The sequence below is a fragment of the Hesperophylax consimilis genome, chromosome 29 (genome assembly GCF_061612785.1).
Source record: "Hesperophylax consimilis isolate HC1 chromosome 29, BYU_Hcon_1.0, whole genome shotgun sequence".
NCBI classification, from domain to species: Eukaryota; Metazoa; Arthropoda; class Insecta; order Trichoptera; family Limnephilidae; genus Hesperophylax; species Hesperophylax consimilis.
Window position 1 is genome coordinate 2,096,084 of NC_142864.1, and position 13,111 is coordinate 2,109,194.

The 13,111-nt window shown below is 32.9% G+C and overlaps 1 protein-coding gene across 1 annotated transcript in view; it reads left to right on the top strand.

Annotated features, from left to right (window-relative positions):
• Positions 1–330: 330 nt before the first annotated feature.
• LOC149409767 (uncharacterized) overlaps positions 331–13,111 on the top strand; it is a 154,791-nt gene continuing 142,010 nt past the window's right edge. The window contains exon 1 of the mRNA XM_089649201.1: positions 331–689. The gene's annotated coding sequence lies outside the window, so the exon portion shown is untranslated. The remainder of the gene's footprint in view (positions 690–13,111) is intronic.

The following is a 13,111-nucleotide window of genomic DNA, read 5'->3' on the forward strand; positions in this document are numbered from 1 at the left end:
GCTCCTATAAATTAACGATCAAAATTTTTACACAAGAAAATAATTGAAACTAAGTTATAAAAACTTTCTAATAAAAAAATAACATCCGCCACGAAGTAATAATACAAAACGTGAAATAAATAATTATATGAAAATATCGAAATATTTTATTCCATCACTAGCGCGAGAGCACAATACAACTCTCCCCATTATCGATATCTCGGGTAGGCGCCGCACCGTATTTACGCAGAATATTTTCCACACTGGCAACATCGAGCCCCTCTGGCAGCATGAGATTGCAACTGGCAACGCCGAAGTTTACGGTATTTTGTTCAGAAAGAAAATGGCCGGCCCAAGCCCCTCCGGTCGTGTGGTGTGCGGTGTTTTTGCTCGTGTTTGAACAGTATCGACGGTTTTGCGGTCGGTTTGAAAGGGAATTTATTTAATTCTTGGGTATATTTAATATAAACCGTGTTAAAAATTAATTAATAAGTTTTGTGAAGTGAAAAATATTATGGTGAAAGTGTAATAATACGGGTTCATCCCTTTGTCCCGTCAGTGAAGATGGCCGGACGCTAGAGTGAAATACCATACCATTAGAAATGTGTGTAACGTGTTTATAGTTTGATAATGAATCAAACTGTCTCTAGAACTTGTGGACTACATCATTGACTATCTTTTGGATTTACTTCTGTCAACTTTCGTAATATGTAAGTAACTTTTTGTTTACAAAGTTTATTCCGGTGGATATCAAACATTTGAAACTTGGCGAACTCGCCGTGTTTTAAAACTTGTTTTGAGCGGTTCTTTTCTTTAACAAACTTTTTTCTTGAACTTATGTTGTAATACAGATATTGTAGGACATGTTACTCATAGTTTGGTGTTTATTTGACGTGTTATTTGAAACTTTTAACAGATTTGCAAATGGTAAATATTGAGTTGTTTGAAGTTTGGTATTGACATTCCGATCTCATGAAAGTATGCGCTATGGTTTTTTTATGCCGCTACACTATGAGAGCTTTTTCGTGATGCTCGCTTATAAGATATAAAATAAGTTACACAGGATTCACTGTTTTGTTGAATACTTCATTTCAATCTTGGTTAAATGCTTTCATTCCAACCGGCATTTTGCGACAGATTTTTTTTTGTTCATAATAATCAATACCAGAATATGATCTATAATATCTAAAAAGTCACTAAATTACGTGTTTAGTCAATCGTACAGAATTACTCGTTGTTTTCAAATAAAATCTCTCATATTTATGCGCAAACTAAACATACGTTTTGGTGGTGCAAGTGCAAGAAGACTATTATTTACAATCGAAACGTTCCTTGGAATAGCATTAGCTGATTAGATATGAATAGGCAGGTATCTATTTTCCAACCGTTCTCGTGGCTCCGGAGTCTAGTTGAGACTCTTGTGCCTATTCACATAAAATCAACGTAATTTCAATCTTTTCAAAAAATAAATGGTGTAATTTGATCGATACTCTCAGCGTTTGTAAAAGTAGTTTCACTCATAATTAGTAGAGGAAGTATTTAAGTTGAAAATAGAATAAATCAAGCCTGATTCACACGGTTCCATAATTTTATAATAAAACATGAGTCAGGTTTCAGACGACTCAACTCGTAAACAGGATTACCTGACTTATGCCTTAGCCCGAGTGGTCTCAGATTATTAAAAAAACATGTTTTTAATTAGTAGAAAACGTAATTTCTCTGTTTTAATGCTACTCATACGTTAAAAACCCTGGAAACAGGAAGACTACATGGCACGAACAAGTTAATAATCGAGTTAAGATAGACAGATAGTTTTTAGTTATTTCGATCATCTTGTAATTAAATATAAGTTTTCAGTTCGTATTTATTTTAAGTAAAATCATTTAGCACTGATCATGGAAATCACACTTTAAATAATTACTATTGCACAAATGAAACAGCTATTTATATGCACAAATTATGTTCTTAGTTTGGGTTAATTAGATCATTTATTCATATTTGGATTGAAACGAAACATTCACAAACATCAATACATAATAATTAAAAAATCCAAAATGGCGGCAAATAGATCGGTTTTGGAGGGAAATTTTAAACTTTAATACCTAGAATATAAATGCAATGTCCTTTACCATATCTCCCGACGTAAATAGTTGTTTCTTGGGTAAATATACAGAAAATATGGACAAGCTTAATAAGCACATTTTATTAAAAAAAAACTACTGACGTTTACCTGGCGTTGCTGGGGGTTATCCTTAGGAGACAGGTACCATCGCAGGATTTTTTTCTGTAGGCCTTTTTAATATATACAATTCCGTAGTACATTATTTTGATGTATCTCATTAGGTTGCGCCATCGTTGGCAATGTAAACGCCCGAAAATATTTTGTTATGACTTGATTACAAAACATCGTCTTTTCTCTACTTTCTTTAAATATAAGATGCAAGTATCATATATGTAAACCTTCCAGAAGAAATTCTCTTAATGATAGTAAAAACTCTATCAAAATCCATTGCGTAGTTTAGAAGAACTAAGCGCACAAACAAATAGAGACTCTTTTGAAACTATTTAGAGTTTGTATAAAACCATTTATTTGAGTTTGAAACCATTGTTTTATTTTACACAAGAGGCCCTGAGGAAAATAATTTCCCTATGGGCCTGTGTCACCTTTGGCGATGTTGTGTGCAGTATGGAAATATAGATAAGTCGATATATTGTAATCAAGTGGTAAAAAAATATTTTCGAACGCTAATGCTGACTAAAACTTACGAGATACATCAAAATATCGTACTACGGAATTGTATATCTTAAAAAGAACTACAGAAAAGTCCGTGATGGTATATGTCTATACTCGTGTAGGCATCGTTTTCATTTCTAATGTCATCGAATTTTGACTTAAAAATATAATATTGAATATCATATCGGACATAATTACGAAATAAATTAATATTCCTCGGGTGATCAAGTTACTACAAAAGGTTTTTATTTCTAACACAAATTTGTTGAGCAGCGCTTTGAGATCCGTGATACCCACGTGTAATTTGAGAAGCAGATACCAGTAATATTTTGTCGAAATAAACTTCACATTAAAATACATGGTGAGGACTACTTCGTATCCGTATGTAATGTGAAACTATGATAGTTGAGTACGTCTAACCTACAAAGTACTCGTATGTAACAAGTATGTAGGTTTAGGCTTGAGGGCTTGAGTGTAAAATGAATATCTTATAAATTAAATTAATTAATTTTAAAATCTATTTTTTTAAACTATCGTATGTTTTAGACAAAACTTGATTTGAGTTTTCAATTTATTAGGATTAACAGGAAGCTTGTAAACCTCTTTGTAATATGAAATCTCTATCACTGAAGAAGATCATATCAATCAGTAATGAGTCGTGACTTTTTGGTGTACTAGAATAGTATTTATATTTAAAAAATGGCATTATTGATGTTTTAGCCGATAACGTTTTTTTTCGAATGTTCGCTTTTTTATGAAGATTTTCAGGAAATCCAAAAGTCACGAGCCGCCACCATATCAATAGTTTTTTTTTATTTTCTGTTTCATTATCTCTTTCATATTTTCATTGAGAGTTGTTTCAGAACAACAAAAACATACATAAAAATTTCCCTCGGGACAACAACATGTTTTACAACAGCTCATGTTGCAAATGTCAACTGTGTACACGTGCCTAAGGGGCTAATGACGCTAGTTCCTTGGAGTATCTTCCATTGAAATACTGGTAGAACAAAGACAGCCTTCCCACCTGATGCCTGGGCTCTATAGATTGCAATTCGTTTGTTTATCTATCAAATGTTTCTGCAAACAGGCGAGGGTTTTATAAGGTATATTCGAAAATCCCTGATTGAACCCTTCCGGAAACGGAAACCTCTCGACTCGTTCCTCCAGTGTTGCCCTACTCATTCACTGATTAATTAATTAATCAGTTAGGAAATAATTATCTAGTACTTGATGCAGATTGAAGCGTTTATTATACTACTGTGAGTAAATGACAATTATAATATTTATATTTCTTATTAAGGCGAAGCTTTGTGCTAAATCTCTATTTTAATTAGTCTTGTGTACATTATGAATACCAAAAAATATGCATTAGATAAATTAAAGGTTTTCTTATCGTTTCGCTTGAGTAGAATACAACTTAAAAATTAAATTACTCAATAGAAATGTATGAACGAAAAGAAAACAACTTTAAAAAATACATTATTTTAGCTAAGATTATCTGTGACAGTTTCACTTGATTAACTTTATTGCTTTCTTATAAAATTATTTACAAAATAAATAAAAAACAGTTTTGTGCTTGAAATCGAACGTTTCTAGACTCCGTTTGTCAAGCGATTTTAATGCAGATATTTTACGCTTCCAAATTCAAACGTGGAGACATAACAGATTACATGGGTATCGGTTATTCAATTGAAAATTTATTTAACCAATTATGATGTTTAGTTTTTAGATTCTCACGGCCAAAAGCATTTTTGGGGTGTTATGCCGTGTTGCGCTAACTCCTTCTTTAGCCGACGTTTCGGACAGCGTTGCAGTGTCCATCATCACTGCAACGCTGTTCGAAACGTCGGCTAAAGAAGGAGTTAGCGCAACACGGCATAACACCCCAAAAACAAACAACAAAAATTATGATGTTTTTAGAATTAGTTAAAAGTTATAATGTTATTTTGAAATTGATATCTCAATCATCACATCATGTATACTTGTTTTGATTTCAAGTTAGTGTGTCATATACTCAAGCTATTTATTGATTTATCGTCTTCACCAAAGGCATTCTCCGTCCACTGCGGCATGAAGCACCCATCCATCATTTTAATCGACCCTTACGACTCTTTATCAATTCAATAAGCAAAAACCACTCCACGCAGTTTGTTAATAATGTTTTTTTGGTTATATTGGTAAATAAAATCGTTATTATTTATTTTTAATGATAAACTAATGTTTATAAGACAAGGTAAGTAGGATAAACATTATTTTATCATTAAAAAAATATATATGTTTGACAAGTCAAAGTATTTCACCAACAAATGTAGATATAATATATCTCGACGCCATCTAGTGGGAAATTTAGCACTCACATAGCATTTCCTACAAAAATAAAGTTGGTTGTTTACAGGTGAAAAAAATATAATAAGCTGTAATTGTTTATTGGAGTACTAGTACATATTGAATTATTTGGCGTGGTGGAAGTAAGCCGACGTGGCTCAGTAGTCCAGAGCGTCTGACCGGACATCAGAAAGCGCGGGTTAAAATACAAATAGGTTTAATTGTTAAATTTGGAGTGCATATCAAGTTTTAGCTTGTAAAGTAACAAATTAGCACTAGAAAACTCATAATTAGCTATTTTTATTAATATATAAAAACCGTTAATTTTACAGCTATATTTAAAAATATATATTTACTAATTGGCTGAAACACCTGACGTTGTCCGGGATTTATTATTATTTTTTTTAAACAGCTAACGTGTACCCGGCGTTGCTCAGGGACTTACTTACTAAAAATAGTTTGGGGTCACAGACATAGGAATTAATAGACGAGAAGATAATGGCGAGGGGTAAAATCAACTGTTGAAGAACGAAGGGGGTAAAGCTGACTGTGATTCGTCAATAAATCAATCTGACAGTATATAGGCATCTCGCATTATAATATCACCATTTACTTCTTAAAAGTAAAATCTGCTTTTGAATGAATAGACATTTTTACATGGGGGCGCAAATTACTCGCCACGTTATGAACAAATTTGCGAAGTCCAAATTCGGCAAAAAAATTCGCTTCCATTTTCAGAGTCGAATATTTCGTTTAAGTGTTTAGTTAAGACACTTTTATAAATGTTCATAATTTACTTCCCAGCAACCAACCAGCTTTGTGTTTCGCGTCCAGACGTTTCTCGGTGTGATAGTACATGTTTCTAAAACTGATCTATATTATACGATGTGAATATGCTTAAAATAAAGTAAAATAATGTTTATATATGGAATGTAATACGACAATTGGGTTTATTCTCTTTTTCACATCTATTTTTACAAGTTTTCATAGTACAAGTCAACATTTTGCCGTGTTATTTCGTAAAATGAACCGATGATGCCTCGACCATAGTTCGCACAAGAATGATTACGTCACGTTTTCAAATTTCACTTGAGGCCATACGCGAGCCCAGCCGGCTCCAATGGAACCGGTATGGGGAGTGGGGATAATACGCTTTTAATCACTTAGGGCAGGTCTACTAATATTCATATGTCTATGGGTACATACAAAGAAACATTCATTTTTATATGTATATAGATGGAAACGTAACAGTATATAGGTTACATTGAATGTGATGCGTGTGTGCGTATGTTTGTAGGTGTGAGAAGTTGTGGTATATAGAAGTGAGACGATATTATGTTTGCGCGTTGAACAGTTTAAAATTTATATTATTTATCAGATGATTGTCATGAATGTATTTTTGCACTTTGATTCAATACAATAACATTAGTGACGAGATGTTAACATTTATCATTGCCATGGTGCTCTTTTTTCTAATTATCTTGTAGACAGTGACCTTCATCTTCTTTTGAGGGTCAAGTATGCAAAATTTCATCAATCTAAAAACTGTAGATTTGTATATAAAAACAAACTCACAGAAGACCTTATATATGTAGATAAATTTGATAATGGCAATTTCAAGAGTCAGAACAACAAAAGTGCATTTAAGAGACGGTGAAACGAATGTGAAGGAAGCGAATGTATGCCAAGATAAATATTTTAGAAGGTCCATCCTCTCTGCCTACCACTACGGAGAAACGGCGTGATGTTTGTTATAAACATATTTTACTTCGATGCAAAATGGCGCAGAATTCACCGTATTGAAAATATTATAATTTATAATATCAACGATTGAAGTTCTTATGGGGCGAATAATTTAACATTTCCTTTGGCAAAAGCTAACCGTATACCGTAGCGAGCCATGGTCATTGAACGTGCAAAACTCGGTTAAATTATAACCGGGTTTAGACTCCACGGTTAAGTTAAGCAAATTACTAGTTTAAAACTTGCAAATGGCAGAATATGAATATCTCTGAGGAGACCCATGAGATAAAATAATGGGGAATAATAATTAGATGTCTGCGAACTCTAAAGGCCAGGTAACAGACAGGTAAAAACGAAGAAGAAAAGGAAGAACTCGTGTTTTTGAGGTAGGATTTTATGGTTCTCTCGTGTACCGCTGTGAAGTTTATTGAAAAAATAAATTAAATGAATGCATTTTTAACATATTTTATCCTTTCTCTGCCAGTTTGATGTGTAATTTAAAATAATATATTTACACATGTGGATACCGCACATGACTCCGAACTGCTCCCAACCGTCTGGAGCCAGTGAGACTCAATTAGCATCCCCAATTTTGGTATGTTGCAAGTCTGAAGGTACCTGGTATTCAGACCTGGTCACCAAGCATGGCTAAATCTATCTCAAGCAATGTTTCTAAGAGCTTCTTCCACTCTGGAACGTACCGCAAATATATATTATGTAATATTATTATAAATTGTGAAATAACGCAAATTATTCTAATAAAATTTACTTGCACACGCCAGGATTTGAACCTGTGAACTCCGGATGGCTAGTCGAAATCCTTAAACCTCTACCACGGAGGCTGTCAATAATAACAATAATACTAAGTGGATGATTTGTATTGCGCATTTTTTTATGAAAAATCACTTCCACACTGCTATGCAGTTGTTGTTTTTTTAAATTCTCAAATGCTCTACCGGATGTCAGGGTTGGTATCAGCACTCCATTGTGTCTACTAGCTTGTTTAACGAGTATTTACAAACTAATTTTCTGCTTCATAGTTAAGTATAAAAGACAAGATAAGTCGCCTAGAATGATATATGTTAAGACTGAAACTTGAAGCTAACTTTCCCCTTTCTTATAGTATAGGTTTTGTCAGTTATAAATGTGTGCTTTGACAGCTGTAAAGGCGGTTACGCTAGGTCAGAACTTGCCATTAATAATACGAAAATGAATTGTCTTTCGGATGAAAAAAAACTGTTCTCATTTTGACCTCGTTCTTGTGACAGTCAACATTTTTTTGTTTCGTTTGATCTTTGAACCTTGCGAAAAGATTTCCAGTTTGTAACTGTCGAGAGAAACATTGCTGAATTAACATGGATGTGTAACTACACATATTATATTATGTAGCATACACAAAGCTTTATGGCGGTCTCTGTTGTTAATTGGTTATCCCTTCAGGCCTCTGGCATATCGACCGATATATATTTTTTTTAATATCTGTTTAGAAGAGTTTTTTTTAAAGATTTCTGTCAGAAAGTCGTAGAATTTGTGTGTATTTCCGCTTCTCTAGAAAATCCAACTAAATTGAATATTTCTAAACGTATCCGAATACTAAAAACAGTTTTTGAAGGGTGATAAATATAAAATTTCAAATTTTATTATTAAAAATAAATACATACTAGAAATATAAAAATTTTGGAATGAAAAAGTTTTAAAATGACTCATCATGGCTTTCGTCTTATCACAGATTTAAAATTAAAGATAACGACGAAAAAACATACATTATTAGCCAAATGTATTATAAACATTACTGCCACCTTACTTTTTGTCGTTTCATTAAAAAATTGTTAGTTAAAAAATCACAAAATTTAACATTTTTTTCTGTTTGGACTCTTTGGTTTCTTTCATAGATTTTTTTAAATTTATTCTGTGGTTATCTTCTATGCTTGAATACAAAGCTTAATGTTTTCTATTTCTAATGCCGTTTATTTCATACTAGCTATATCCCGCCACCCGTTGTGACTCAGTCTCTCTGTACAGATAATAATAATAATATTTTGATGATTTGTATAGCGCCGTTTTTGTGCAAAATCACCTCAAGGACGCTGTACAAATATATAATACATTTCTACAGTGATTTATGTTATTACTAACTATATATGGAGATAATATACAGTACAATACTTACCTGGTAGGTCACTTGAGATTCACACGTAATTAACATTAACTAATTATTTATTAGCGAAATTTAGATTCAGGTTTAGGACATAATTGGATATAACTGGACTTTCTCTCAGGAATGGTATATTTAATTTAAGGGTATGACAGCTTAAAAAGGTAAGTTTTTAGTTTAGACCTGACTTATGTTGGACGTGTTATGGATCTTAGTTCCGGAGGGAGTTTATTCCAAGCCTTCGGCCCAGATACTCCGAAAGCGCGATCACCAAACTTAGTTATTTGGCTTGCGCTTAGTTTCCATCAATCTGCCTACAGCTGATGATAGAGAAAAAATCGAGCGCGTTGCTTTTACGCCCAACAGATGGCGCTGTTTTTCAAAAAAACATGTTTTTACCTGTCACAGGTAACATCTATATAATATAGGTATTTAAAAACATACGCGTATTCGAATGAAACGTTGTGTCAAAATTACAAAGCAAACGTTGAAAACTTTCGGAGATTTTGAACAAACGAACATTTTTATTTATTGTTAGTTTCGCAGACGATACTGCTTTAATATTTGAGGGTAAAACCTGGCGTAATGCTTTTAACAAATGTGACTTAGGATTAAGAGCAGTAAAGAGTTGGCTGAATAATAACATCTTAACCTTGAATACAATAAAAACTAAATATATTACATTTAGTATATCATCAAAATTTCAGCCTTCTGACACTCATAATCTAATTATACATAATTGTCTGCTAAATTGTAATTGCCACCCCTTGGAAAGTGTAGATTGTATCATGTATCTAGGTGTAAAGATTGATAATTTTTTAAGATGGAATGATCATATCGATATGTTAACAAAGAATATCAGGAGACTTCAACACATATTGGACAAAGAGAAATTAAAAACTGTCTATTTTGCCTTAGTCCAATCTCGACTTTCTTATAACTTAGTATGCTGGGGATCATGTCTTAAGTCCAATGTTGAACCACTAAATATTACTCAAAAATTGATCCTTATGTGAAAAAAAAAGAGTTTTATGTATAGTGAGATGCAATAAATAAATAAATCGTTTTCTAACTATGACGGTAAGGGAAAGATATCTATGATACTATATGAGCTATTCCGAAAAGCGAACAAATTGATTTTACAGATAATTGCTGTTTGTTCCCAAAAGCGAACAAATTAGCCTGAAGAGTTAACACGCTTTCCTTTAGTATCAACATTTTGCAGATTTGACTTGAAACTTTGTGTGTTTGCAGTAAATTACATTCGCCAGCAGCCAGTGGTACTATGGCATCGCCGAATTGGGGTGTGTTGTGATTGTGAAGGGTGGGTAAGGAGGAAGGAGATGGGAATAGGAAGGTTGGGATGTTCTTTTCTGAATTTTATGTTTTATTGTGTGGTAGAAATTGAATCTGCATCTTTTGTCTTAAGACTGAACGCGTTTACTTTAGACCACATGACTTCCCTGGTGAATTCTTCTCTGTCTACGCAAGTAACGTATACGTAAATGCGTTATAGCCAATTTTAGCATTCATTCCAGGGTTTAACTGCCGGGTCCAAAAAGAGCAAGAAAAAGACCATTTCGTTCTGTGCTTATTGAAAACCATAAAAGTCAGGATGGACGGCTTATGATTTATACTTTAATACGAGATGGTATCTCGGAGGATCGTGATTGAATGAATTGGGGATTATACTGTTGGCAACGAGTCAAACAAATTTAATATGCAAAATTGGGGGACAAGACAGAAAAAAACTAGCGATAAAAATGTAGGATTTTTATTTTTGGTTTCTTGCTTTTTGCTTTTTCGCGACCTCCGTTTTGGGTCGTGTGTTCAAATCCCTGCGTAAACAAATAATAATCTGTATCGCCAGGTATGCCCACATGGAGAAATATTAAAATTGTCTTCAAATTATTGGTATTCCGGTACAAAACGGGATTGCAGTCCGTTTCCTGATAAACTTTTATCGGTACGCGTGTTCATGCACACGCACTTGCCTTTATAATATACAATGACGAAATGCGGAAATATTATGATTTTTACTAACACGCGTTCCGATATCGTGATAATACGTTCGTATTTTACTTAAAGTTTATTAGGAAACCTATCAATTCATTCGTTAGAGACAGCAATCCCGTTTTTAACCGGATTACGAATAATTTGATGAAATTCTTAATAAATAAGAAATATTTAAAATTAGTCATTTTTCTTTGGCTAAAGAAGGAGCTAAATCACTAAAATATTTATTGTTGTTTGCTATTTAATTATTAAGAATAATTTGAAGAGATTCTTAATAAATCAGCAATATATTACATCTACACATATCTTACAACACTCCTCACACACCAACACTAAACCAGTCTTTAATTCTGACATACACCAGCACAAAACACGATCACAAAATCAAATACATTTATCATCATCTACTTACACGACCAAATTTGGAATGAACTCCTTACAATACATTGCACATAAACAATATAACGCATTACCTAGTAATTTAAAACTTCCGGCAACTAACAAAAAAACATTGACAAAAGCTCTTAAAAGATATTTCCTTAGCAGTTTCATTAATGACTAACACAATCTTTCTCTGGTACTCCATAATAACACCTGCGTTTATTTATTTTAATGTATTTTATTTATTTGCCTTGTCCTTTCTAATGTTGTCTTTCCCGAAATGAGTTTTATAAACTCATTGGGAATAATACATTATTACTTTGTTATCATTTTGTAATGTATTATCTTGTAATAAAATAAAAAAAATCTGTTAATTTTCTCCTTGCAGCCCTTCCTTTTTTCCCATTTTCTTCCGATTAACTTAGCGATTTCTTAGTTCCATTAAAGTCATATATAATCAACTTTACTACCGATAAATTAATCTGCACACGAGTTTGAAACTGTGGACTCCCATTTTAATAATTCCAATTAAGTCCCCTCTAACTTATGTCTGTCTGAACTGTATTTTTTTCCTGCATTACCCATTCAGTTAATAAAAGAACTCCCGTGATTTTTCACAGGAACGAGCTAGTTAAAGAATAAATCCGCCTAAACACATATATTTGTAGGCACATAATAGTGTATGCGCACTTTTACGCTACTCACTTATTGACTCAGTCGAACGTGAATATCTCCTTTTATGTCCCTCGGCGTCCTCTCTTAACTTCTTTATGGTAACCTTTATGCCCCCAAGGTGTTGAATCGTACGCTCGGGTCAATATTGAACCAACGGGAAAAGGGAAAATTTTAAGAAAAAAAGGGATATTTGTGTTCCACAAACTAGTTTTTGAATACGGCCTATGTAAGGAAATCGGGCGAGTTCTCTTAGTGTTCAGTTTTCATTGGACGAAATTGGTTTTGTGAAGTCAGGTTTTTTGTAAGACCTTTGCACGGGTAATTTATTTGCAGGATTATGATTCATATTTTATATACCTTTGCACCTTTTGCAATAGATTTCTACTTGCAATATTATGATTTTTGTATATTGTACTTACATACTTGCTAGATTATACATTACATCTCTGCATATTGTACATTACATGATTATACATTACTTCTTTGCATGTCAAATATCAAAAACCATTTTCAAATCTCGGTCCTAAAATATATAGCACAATCCCTTCACGGCTGAAACTGTGAATCTCATCCTTCGGTCCAAAAATAACAAAATGGTTATTAGATCTAGGCAGGATTGATTCCGAAATATTACTAAAAAGTGTAATCTGGTAATTATTTTTCGCGAACGCCTAGTTGTATCTTCGCTTTTACATACTTATTTTCTATAAAATTAAAATATTTCCCAATTTTTTATTTGTCTTATATTCGCCATTAGTGTATTACCTACTCAATTTGCTTATCATATTATTCAACAAGATAGTGTTACTATTATGTAATTGTGTTACTATTATGTATTTTGTAAAGTTACTGTTATGTAACTGTAATTGTGTACGTGTATGATAATTTGAAAACTGTTAATATAACTGTCTTAAACCGGGAAACCTTCCTAGTTGGACAGATAAAATATTCCTTCCATATAATGTAATGTATCTTTTCGAAATAAATAAATGTTGTACCTATTACGTACATACTTGCTAGATACATAAAATATTTGCATGTTGTACCTACTTACATACTTGCTAGTTTATAAATTACATCTTTGCACGTTGAACTTACAT